Raw genomic sequence first — 12,806 nt, 5'->3', positions numbered from 1 at the left:
AAAAAGAAAGGAAATTAAGGAAGGAAAGGGGACATAAAGGGAAAAGGGGAAGGTTAAACAAGGGATTCTTCTTTTCCAAGATAGAAGTTATGCAGTTGCTATAACAGGGAAGAAGATAGTTTTGATTGGAATCAGGGAGAGGAGTTAAGCATTTTCATTTTATGCAGATTGATTGTAATAAGGAAATAGAATAGTACTATTATTGTTTTATCATGTCTCTGAAATAAAGAGGGACATAAGTGTGTTAGATTTTACAATCATATACATTTGTGTCTCTAATTTGAAAGGATTTTGAAGTCCTTTTATTTATATTTTAGATGTAGTTCTTTATTATTATGTCAGATGTGATATATGTAATGCTAGAGTTATGTATTCACACTTCTACATAAAGATGTTTACAGCTTTCTCTCTTTCATTTTCTCTATTGTATGGAAACATAGTAGATAGTCCTATGGCTGTTTACTAGTTTTTTATTCGTTTCTAGTTTAGCAATCTATTCATCGCATTTATTCCATATTGATGGATGAATGTCTGAAAAACACGTTGTGTCTTCAAGTTAAAGACATAACCAGATATCACATTCATTGAATATCTTTTATGAGGGATTTGTACCTCTCAATTCAGAGGAAGATTATCAATAAAATGATAATCTATCCAACTGTTAGTGCATTTTGTTATTCTTTTGAAACATATTGAGTCATTGTTTGCATTTCTATTCGAAGGACAAAACTATTTACTAACAATTTTTGGTGACTCTGCTGGGGAATCAAACGAGAAGATCAGTGTTGAATAATTGTTTCCTCAGTTTATATGTATATCTCCATATATAGGAGATTGGTGACTCTGATAAAGTGGTGACTATGTTGATTCTCCTAGCAAATCCTAGAGAGTTACAAGAATGGGAAAAAGACCAGACCCCACTATCCCAGATATCCTTCAAATGAATGATAAGGTTCTACAAGATTTCTGGGAACAATGTAAACAAAGCATTTCAAAGGCTGTGAAACTGAAGATAAGCCTTGAAGATGACCATAACTCTACCTTTTTGTGGATGATTTTATGTCACAGATTTCACAAGCTCAAAGATTTGGAAGCATGCAAGAGAAAAGTGTTGCAGCTTGAGAAAGAATTGGAAGTTGTAGAGGAAGAAGCTCCAGTTATTTCATCAGGTTATATTTCTTGCAACTATACAGTCATGAGTGATCAAGAAATAGGATTAAAAAAGAAGCCTCAAAAGATACCTACTATTAATGAGATAAATTCTGAAAAAAGATCTAATGCTCCAATATTTGTGGAATGCCTTCAAAGGGAGTATCTATGAAGCTAAAAAGAGCAAGTTGAATCCTTCTGAGGATTGTCAACCCTCCATACTGTTAGATTTTGTGAACCAAAGATTCAATGATCTCAAAAAGCTTGATAAAAAAAATTCAGTGGCTACAAGGATATCAAGAGAAGAATTAGATATTAAAGAACCCTCGTTCTCTCACCCCTTGGTCTCAGAAGATGCAAGTGTTTCAACAATAATGTTAGAATCATCAATGCCATGGAGTTTTGATCAGCAATAGAAGGAAGATCAACAAAAAAGTCAACAAGAAGATCTGCATTTTCAGGAAGAGCCTCATGTCATAGAAGAGTTGTTGGTAAGTGATGATAAAGAGTTAAAAACTTACAATTTCCAACCTTTATTTTCACCTAATGGAGATTCTAATCACGTGCAGCAAGAAGAGGTCTTCTCTACTAAGTTTGATCCTATGGTCATTGAAAGTAGTCTTGAAAAACCATTACTCTTATATATATGTCCTAAGGATAGTTCAGCTTCTAATGTTCAAAAAGAAATTTTGAATTTTGATTGTTCTTGTGTATGCCATGACAAAGATATTGTTCATATGACAACAGTAGGGAATCATTCCCAAAATGATGATGGTGAGATTATTTGGGGAAGTTTGAATGCATTATACTTACCTACTGAATTCATTGAAGATTTTATAATTAAAAATAATCCTCTCTTTGTACCCTATGATCTTATATATGATGGAAAAGAGTAGGAAGGAGGTTGTCTCAAAAATTCTAGCAGCAAGCTCATACACTAGCAAAACAAGGAATTGACGGTTAATCCACAACATAATAGCCAGCAAGAAGTTCCCTCAAGGAATCATTCATGGTTGACTGAGGAAATTGACACAGGAGTGCCTGATAAAGACCATTCGAGTTTGGTTGAGGTAAAAGATAATTTAACTTTGATCCCTTCAATTTCTTTAAAAGATCCAAATGCTTCCTTTGTTTGGCCTAGTGTTGATCAGAATGTATTGGGTGATAATCTAAAGCCTAATGTTTTTGAGCTTGAGGAGGAGGCAGAATATGAGGTCTTCCTATTTGATTCCACACTAACTCAGAAGGAATGGTCTCAGCCTCAAGGTTTGGAGGCATTCTATTTTAAACATGAAATTGCTGATGGACTTATAACAGGTAGATTTTCAGCAAGCCTAGCCTCGAGTTTTGATTTAAAGGTTCCAATAGGGATAGTACAACCTGAATTTTGTGATGAAAGTTGTTTTTTTAGATCTGATGAGATTCCTAAGTTGGTGCAATACATTGTGGTCAAATCTCTCCTTGTAGCAGTCATTAATTATCTATTTGGAATGGTACATCTAATATGTCAACCTCTCTTTCGCACTGGCAAATACTTTTCATAGCTTGTCAATGGATTCACATGACCAGTCAAATCCATCTTTGGAGGTATGGACTGCTCACCCTATCCTTTGTACAAAAAAATTTTGTTGTGCCTAGGTTTAGTCTATTTTTGGTAGTGTGCAGTGTAGTTGTTCAGTTGTTGTGTTGTTGGTTGCTTTGGTTGTTTTGGTGTGTTTCCCTACCCTATTTTTCTTCTCTGCAGATAGCCCCAAGATTCTTTATTACTCCATGACTCTGTTGCTTAATGGATAAGGAACTGGTCTCAACCAAAGATTACTAGATTCTTTGTGTCCCTTACAGTCCACATCCCCAATCAGAGCCAATTGTTACCATGCTTTTAGCACCCACATTCTAAACTTTCAAGTCAGCCCCATAGAGGAAATTTTGGTTGGTTTTAATTGCTAACAAAGATTTATAAATTGTCACTTGTGAAAAAGATAGTGTTGTGGGGATATGTTTAACTTGAACCATCAGGTTTAGAACTTCAAGTTCAACTCTAACTTCAAGTTCAGGTTAGCAGAATCAAGGCTCAAATTTCCAACTCTATGATAGACCTTGCCATGTCTTGAAGTGTAGATTTAGAATAACAATTCATACAAAGTAGGTATTGCATATGACACGGCTCAATTTGAAGGTCACATCCACTATCTAGGATTGCTTACAATCTAACTATGAAGCATGCATCTAGTTAGAATATTCCTCATGTTATAAAAGAAGAAATTGGTATGGACATAGACATGGTTAAAAGTCACAGACAGTGCAATGAGACTCATGGTAATTTATGTTATGGCAAAATCAGTAAGGATAAACACTGGAGTCGCAATTGAGCACAAATAGAATACTTCATGTTATTGCTAGCATGGGTTTTAGTCCAAGTAAATCAATTTGGGGAACATCTAATAGAACAAGGGAGACCGAGTGGATTCATATATAGTGGACTCATCATCAAATAATGTATTGTGTAGAAAGTCTAGTAGAGACTTACCAAGTCCCGAATATGGATAATCAAAATCATAGTCGGGGCAGTTATGTAAAGTATGGAGAGTAAAAACAAAGCACCGATTTAATGTGTGTGCATGACAGTGATATAAACCTTCTGAGAGGTAAATGAAAATAGTCATATGCACCTCCCTGATTTTGTAATCTCCAACATGCACATGAAGTGTCAATGCTTGAGCTTGGGATTTCTTAGCAAAAGTTACAGTATGAAGGCCACGTGCAAATGATAGGCACCTTGAAAGAGTTGCAAGTAATAATAAGTGATACAAACTACAAGTGATGTGTCGGGTTGCATGGAGTGCAATAATGTTACAATTAATAACATCTTGCATGTGTAGTGTTGAGCTTGACCTTTATCAGCATCTCCTAATGTCACCTTCAATATGTTAGGCTACCATCATGTGATGTCTGGGTTGGAGAAAATTGTCATCTATACTATTCAAGCTGACTCAAACAGAGAACACAATCCTTGATAGAGGTTATTTCTAAGTGCAAAAATATAAAGTGTTGTTGATATAATTCTGGAGATCACGCCAAAACAGAGACTATGGCCACCATGCCAAGATGAAGGCTCTTATATTATCGGTTGTTGCATAGTTTTCTTATAGGTATACGAAGAATCAAATCTCTCAGTGCTACATGGAATGAAATGGTAAAGCATATCAGCTCTTGTCACATTTCCAATTTCCAATAATGCCCACAGATAGGAAAATAGAAAAGATCGAGTTGAGGTTGATAGAGAGTATTGTTTGGAGGTTTTTGTTTTGTAGACTGTGGAGCAGATCTTTAATAACATATCTCCACATCCATACAAAGTGCAATCATATCACCTGAGGTCGACTGCAGCTCATTTGACAAAAAGATCTCAATATAATCAACTCAAACCCCAGTGAATTGATATCAGAAAGAGCCCAATCCACAGAGATCATAGGTCACATTCATTTTGTGACAATGAGTAGTTAAAGATCTTCAAACATTCAATGGAAACCACCAAGCCGATCTCTCACACAATGTGATTCAAGAAAAGTTAAATAATTTTACACTCTTTGGGCTCCCATTCATCCTCTTGAAGCATCCCTTTCTAAATTTTGAGCCTAAACAATTATTAATCAAAATGACTTATGGAGTTTATCTTCATACACTTGATGATGCATGAGACCCAAGAAGATACTGACAGTTTGCCTACAAAGTGACCAAGAAACCTGAATATGAAATAAGGCATGTTAGCAGTAGGCAAGAGTTCCCTAATGATGGATCATTGTAGGAACGACATGTGTCATGACAGAAATAATAATTCCTACACCTTTGTTTTCATAAATAACATAATATTGATAAACATGATAGATATTATGGGCCTGATCCAAGAAAGTGAAAAATTATGAATTGTTAATAATGCCAAGTGTACATCTCTGTCCATGCATTTGAGAAGGTGGAGGGAATTGGTTATTCCCAAGAATCAGATACGAGGGAATTCGAGGGAGAAAAAGAAAGGAAATTAAGGAAGGCAAGTGGGTATAAAGGGAAAAGGGGAAGGTTAAACAAGGGGTTCTTCTTTTCCAGGACAGAAGTTCTGCAGCTGCTATAACAGGGAAGAAGATAGTTTTGGTTGGAATCAGGGAGAGGAGTTAAGCATTTTCATTTTATGCAAATTGATTGTAATAAGGAAATAGAATAGTACTATTATTGTTTTATCATGTCTCTGAAATAAAGAGGGACATAAGTATGTTAGATTTTATAATCATATACATTTGTGTCTCTGATTTGAAAGGATTTTGAAGTTATTTTATTTCTATTTTAGATGCAGTTCTTTATTATTATGTCGGATATGATATATGTAATGTTACAGTTATGTATTCACGCTTCTGCATAAAGATGTTTACAAATTTCTCTCTTTCATTTTCTCTATCGTATGCAAACATAGTAGATAGTCCTGTGGTTGTTTACTAGTTTTTCATTCATTTCTAGTTTAGCAATCTATTGATCGCATTTATTCCATATTGATGGATGAATGTTTGAAAAAAAATTCGTGTCTTCAAGTTAAAGACATAGCCAGATATCACATTCATTGAATATTTTTTATGAGGGAGTTGTACCTCTCAATTTAGAGAAAGATTATCAATAAAATGATAATCTATCCAATCGTTAGTGAATTTTGTTCTTCTTTTGAAACATATTGAGTACTTGTTTGCATTTCTATTTGAAGGACAAAATTGTTTACTAACACATGGGTTGGTAATAACAACAACAACGAGAGCATCGGAGGTCATAGCTATAGGTCATCGAGAGTTGTGATTAATCACTATGGGAAAATAGGAACACTACCCAAGATGGATTCATGTAGAAATTCCCCCTCTCATGATAGCATTAGGAGGAGATATCTCATGCAATAGTTTTTTGGCAATGTGGACTAGAGATGATGCAACTAGAAAAGTATATTTATTAGCAAGAACTCGGTGTCTCATGGTCAGAAAAAATTAAGACTTTGAAATCATTATTTGTAGGAAAGGCCAATAGGAAGATTAATGTATCAATATGCAAAATATTTTTTGCTAATTACACAATTTTGACGTGGGAAAATTTTGTGGATTTTCATCAACTATTATTACTATCATTTCTTTATTTCCAAACATTAATCATTAGTGGTGTCTATTTCATTTTGCAAGGCCAAAGTTTTGTTTTCCTAATGGTTGTTTAAGATTGTTACTCTTTCAGATGTTACTCTTGATCTAATATCCCTATTTGAGACATTAATATATTAAGAAATTCATTTCAAATCACCACCATAAGCCATTTGGTATTGTCATAAAGACTAAAGGGGGTGGTTCATTGAAAGAAGATTGCTCTTGCTTTACAAATTAGATGGGTCTTCTTTGATGATTTATACTCAATCATTCCTTTGCATGGGTAGTCTAATGTGGCATTGGACCTATGAGTACATATGCTAGTTAGGCTGAAGAGCATCAACAAGGCCTACTACACCACCTACAATTGACTAGGGCATTCAAAGGTAGGATGAGATCATGTTGTAAAACTAAACTAAGCTTTCTTCTTCATTTACAACTATTGTAGTATTTGTAGTATAGAGTCCTTTGAAACAAGTTGGGTGAGTTATAGTATTTTGGCTCATTAACCAACTACAGGAGACAACTTCAATGGTTTTGAACACAAGAAGTATTTACCAACACATGAGACAAGGGTGAACTAATAAACCACTAGTAACCTATTGGAAGTCAAAAGAGGGGAAATTAAACTAGATTGGTCCAACGTCATAATTAATCCCTTTTGGTGATAAAGGATTATGTTAGAACCTTAAGGAGAAATCCAAATTTATTGTCATGAAAAACAATGATCCCAAGGCCCAAATTTTATATCAAGAAATGGAGTTTGGGGACTACATGATGTTCTCTAACTTTGACATTTTAGAAGAACAACTAGATCCTCCTAATGATCAAAAAATTTGGACCTTAGAGTTTGATGGTAGTTGTGCTACTGTTGGATCTAGAGTAGGTGTAGTGCTCATTTCCCTTGATAGAGAACTCACACAACTTGCATTTAAGATATAATTCAAGAATCTTAATAATACTATAGAATATGAAGTGTTTCTATTAGGTATCACCACTACAAATAAAAGAGGGGTGAAAAATCTAAAAGCCTGAGGAGATGCAGAGGTCATAGTCCAACAAGTGTGAGGACAATACACTATGAAGTACACAAGACTTCAAAAGTATAGGAATAGGGTCTAGGATGAAATTGAGAACCTAGATTCCTTTTCAATACAATTTGTTCCTAGGGGAAGTTATGTTAGATGCCTCCTCTTCTCTTCTAATTGCACATCCAAAATTCAAAGATAATCCATACAAGGTTGAGGTTCTTTTCAAATCTAGTATACCTAAACATGTTGAATCATGGAAAGTCTTCACAAGTGATAAACAAATCCAATGTTTCCTAGAAGGTTTTGAGCCTTTCAGTGACCAATACTTTGAAGGAAGCAAAAAAAATTTGCTAAGAATTTTCTCCTAACAACAAGAAAGATTTGGAACTTGGTGTTGAGTAGCTTAGAGGAAAAAAAAACCCTAGACACCTCATTTCTCTAGAAAATTTGTTTGATAGGCATGATGCATATATCAGAAGGGAAAAGGGTGGGAAAGGTGGTACTTCTCAAGAATTTGAGGGGATAAATATTGGAACGGAATACATACCTAAGATGATTAATATTCGTAGTAGTTATTCAAATGAAGAAAGGACTAGAGTGAAAGGTTTACTTTTTGAATACCAAGATGTATTTTCATGAGGATGTGAGGATTTGAAAACCTTTAGGAATTTCAAGTTTAAGCACAAGATCCCCCTTAAACCTAAAGCAACTTCTTTTGGATAAAAGCAACACAATTATAGCCTAGTGATCTCAGATGCCATTTTTAAAGAAGTCCATAAGATGTTAGAAGTGTTGAGCTATCATTTTGTATGATGCTTAATGGAAAGAATCCTTTCAAACTCCTCCCTTGAAAAGTTGATCTGGGATCAACTCCAAGGTTTTGGGTGATCTTGCAACTTACTAGAATCTACTTAGTAGAAGATAAATGTGAATGTTCACAAGGAGGCCTTTGCTGGTTTTGACTAATTTCAGATAATATTTTGAGTCTGCTTGCTATCTCAAAAGAATTACCACACAAAAAGAAATATATTTTTGTATTTTTCTACTTTTTAATGAATGCAATCTAACAATGCAACTATATGAATTCCTAAATTAACCAAGTGTTTGTAAAATAAAATAACAAAGATAGGGTAACAAGAAGTTTAAGAAAATGATTTGAAAATTAAATTCCTAATGGAAATAAGCTACAAAAACAACACATCTATAAATTGAGCCTTTGAAAAGATTGGTAGGTAACCAATGAAAATAAGAGCAGTGCTTCCTCAATTCCACTGATGCAATCGTCGATGGGAATTTAGTAACCATAAGATGTTTCACTGTTCATCATATTGCAAGGCCATAGAAAGTGCACTTATGTGAGACAAAAAAATATGTAGGAATAATAGGATGATCTCTTCTCCAACTAAGTTAGCAAAATTTTTAAACATGTAGAAAACACCAAAAACATCAGAATTAAGAGATCTCTCAATCAAAATAACACAATAAAACTATTGGCTCCATTAAATTCCATGAATATACATTCATAAAATATACCATAATCAAGAAAGAATAACTACACTCTGAATGAGAGCTCCAAAAGCATATATTATTGCTGTAGGACCAGAAAAATGGGTTAAAAGCATAACACACTATGAGCAAATCACAAACTCAATCAACATGTATTAGCACCCACTAGTCTACCATGAAAGCCAAACTAATCAAAAGAAAGAAAACATAATCAAAAACTCCCTTTTCCATTTGTAGCTCCCATGTCCTTCTTTCTTCTCCAAATGATTGTAGCTCCAAAGTTGCCTATAGTGCACACAAGATTGAAGCCAAAGCCTATGATATGGATAATGCCATGAGAATACTAGAAGTGTGATTTTAAGCTTGAAAGAGAGAATGCAACATGCAAAGAAGTAGAGACTCAAGGATTCAAAGATTTGGATTTTCAAAACTTAAGCATTCTAGATCCAAGAGACCCCAAAATGAGAGAAGAGTGTTCATTTTATAATCAACACTCAAAGTGAGGGCATTGGATTTTTCACCCATAGATGTGCGATGTGGCAAGAGATTCCTATGACGCATATGATAGAATATGCCAATTTTGAGATTCTATGACACATGCAAGTCAAATTTGGAAGAGAATCTATGATGCATCATAAGATTCCTCAACCCACTTAAAGCCAAGAATCTATGACGAATAAGCCAAATAGGGACATGCGTAAGAGGTAATAATAATTCCTATGACGCATATGACAGAATATGCCAAAAGTAAGATTCTATGACACACGAGATTCAAATTTGGAAGAGAATCTATGACGCATCATAAGATTCCTCAACCCACTTAAAGCCAAGAATCTATGAGGAATAAGCCAAATAGGGACATTCGTAAGAGGTAATAATATTTGATTATGACAAATCTCAGCCAAGTGTCAAAGGAGAATCCACGAGGTGTCACATCCAAGTGTCATGATGATGAAATATTTTATGGAATATTTGAATTAAAAATCCTTTTATTCCACAAAACGAAAATTAGTAGAAAATGGAATTAATGATGGAAAATGGAACTTAGGAAATTGTAAATTTCCATGGTTTGCAGATATTGAATCAATTAATTAATTGAGGATGATAATCAGGAAGAATAATTAGTGAGAATAATAGAATTAAATTATGGGTTATTTAATCCTATAGAGAAAATTAATAGATGATTGGCCAAATTGATTAAATGAATGCGACCGTATCTTTTGATGAAAATGTGACGACGATGGATATCGAATAAGATGATGAAAAGGTAGACCAAAACCATGGTCAAATTAATTGAAGACTTTGAGATAAAGGGGATCATTATGGTTAGGTTTTTCCTTAGGAACATCTCAGGGTGAAAAACTGATATGTTGTGACGCAGATAAGTTCCCAACCATGGCTTAGAACTGGGCAACATCAATGTTATCTGGGACTACTGACTCTTTAAGGGCTTGCAATGTAGGACCAGAAAAATGGGTTAAAATGCATAACATACTATGAGAAAATCACAAAACTCAATAATCATACGTTAGCACCCACTAGTCTACCATGAAACCCAAACTAATTAAGAAAGCAATAGAAACCCCCTTTTCATTTGTAGCTCGCATGTTCTTCTTTCTTCTCCAAATGATTGTAGCTCCAATTCGCCTATAGTGCACACAAGATTGAAGCCAAAGCCTATGATGTGGATAATGCCATGAGAATACTTGAAGTTTGATTCTATGTGAAAGTGAGAATGCAAAATGCAAATTAGTAGAGACACAAAAACTCAAAGATTCAAGGACTCAAGACTTAAGCATTCTAGCTTTGAAATGAGAGGAAGGGTGTCCATTTTTTAATTTTCATGTAGGGTGAGAGCATTGGATTTGTCACCCACAGACATGCAATGTGGCAAGAGATTCCTATGACACATATGACAGAATATGCCAAATATAAGATTCTATGACACATGAGAGTCAAATTTGGCTAAATGTGGAAGAGAATCTATGACGCGTCATAAGATTTCTTAACCCACTTAAAGCCAAGAATCTATGACGAATAAGACAAATAGGGACATGCGTAAGAGGTAATAATAATTCCTATGACGCATATGATAGAGTATGCCAAAAGTAAGATTCTATGACACACAAGAGTCAAATTTGGAAGAGAATCTATGATGCATCATAAGATTCCTCAACCCACTTAAAGCCAACAATCTATGACGAATAAGCCAAATAGGGACATGCGTAAGAGATAAGAATATTTGATTATGATAAATCTCAGCCAAGTGTCAAAGGAGAATCCACGAGGTGTCACATCCAAGTGTCATGATGATGAAATATTTTATGGAATATTTGAATTAAAAATCCTTTTATTCCACAAAATAAGAATTAGTAGAAAATGGAATTAATGATGGAAAATAGAACTTAGGAAATTATAAATTTCCATGGTTTGCAGATAATGAATCAATTAATTAATAAAATTAATTAATTGAGGATGATAATTAGGAAGAATAATTAGTGAGAATAATAGAATTAAATTATGGGTTATTTAATCCTATAGAGAAAATTAGTAGATGATTGGCCAAATTGATTAAATGAATGCGACCGTATCTTTTGATGAAAATGTGACGATTATGGATATCGAATAAGATGATGAAAAGGAAGACCAAAGCCATGGTCAAATTAATTGATAGGTCAAAATTGATAACATGCCAAGGACACATGACATGAATTAATTGATATGTAACATTTAACCGACATGGTAAATGCTACAGGATTGAAATTGATTGATAAGGTTTGATCATAATAACACTGACGGACACTGTCAATATTATTAAAATGGTTGATGATGCCATGATCTGACATTGAAAGCCTCAAAAACATCAAATATTGAATGACATGAATGATATTTTGACCTAGCACTGAGAGCCATGACAGTACTAAGGTCAGATTGATAAGATTGATAAGTTGATAGGTTTCCAAGGCACTGAAAGCCACAACAATGCCTAGGAGCAGATAAATGATGATTGATTTGGGATGTTTGATATGTTTTGGGTTGATTAGGACCAGTTTTGAGTGATTTCAAGTTGATTTGGGGTGATTTTGAGTTGATTTGATATGATTTTGAGTTGATTTGATATGATTCTGAGTTGATATGAAATGATTCTGAGTTGATATGAAATTGATACAAAAGGGGATACAAATGACAAAATATGGTCAATCTGGCCAAAAGATTGAAGTTAGTAGAATGATAAAATAGGACAAATTAGCATGAAGAAGTGATGAAGTCATAGATGCGAATCATTTTTGAGCATCTACATTTTGCCCCTCTTTGATACAATGTGATTTAGAGCGTTGTGTCAAAGAATGCTAATGAAAAAGCCATAAAAGCATGCCCCAGCAATGCGGTATATATTTATGCCCCCTCAATAAATTGACCAACATAGGCATATGATAGGTCTATTTCATCAACAACAGGAAAACAAAGCCATAGGAATTGACGGATCAAAAATCAGAGTTAAAATGCAAAAGTTATGGCCTCCAGAGTGTAAATAAGCATCGCGATCAACACAGAAAGGGTCTTTGACACAACCATCTAGGTAGCAAAAAGTTATAAAAGGGCTTTGAGAGGAGTTTGAAGGTCATTTTCACTCTCTCATTTGGAGGAAAAGAGCTCTGGAGCAAGGAGGATGGATCGACTACCTAGGGAGCAACATCGTGGTGAACGGGTGAGAACCTTTTGATGGCAAGCAGATGCTGGACCTCTGGTGAGTACATCGAGGCCATCTTTGGTATTCCAACTATTGCTTGAGTTTCTCTTGTTGTTTAGCAAACATCATTTGTTGTTGTTGGAATTGCTGCTGAAATTTTTGTTGATAAATTGTGTGTAAGTCAAGTGGGTCCACATGGGATTGTGTGTTAGGAATGTTGGATGTTTGCCCCACTTGTGGTTGTTGTCATTGTGTTTGATGTTGTTG

Source organism: Cupressus sempervirens, chromosome 2 (genome assembly GCF_028749045.1).
Source record: "Cupressus sempervirens isolate cs-2001-9-10 chromosome 2, ASM2874904v1, whole genome shotgun sequence".
Taxonomy (NCBI): domain Eukaryota; kingdom Viridiplantae; phylum Streptophyta; class Pinopsida; order Cupressales; family Cupressaceae; genus Cupressus; species Cupressus sempervirens.
The sequence above is the reverse complement of the archived record's forward strand: the minus strand, read 5'-3'. Positions refer to the sequence as shown.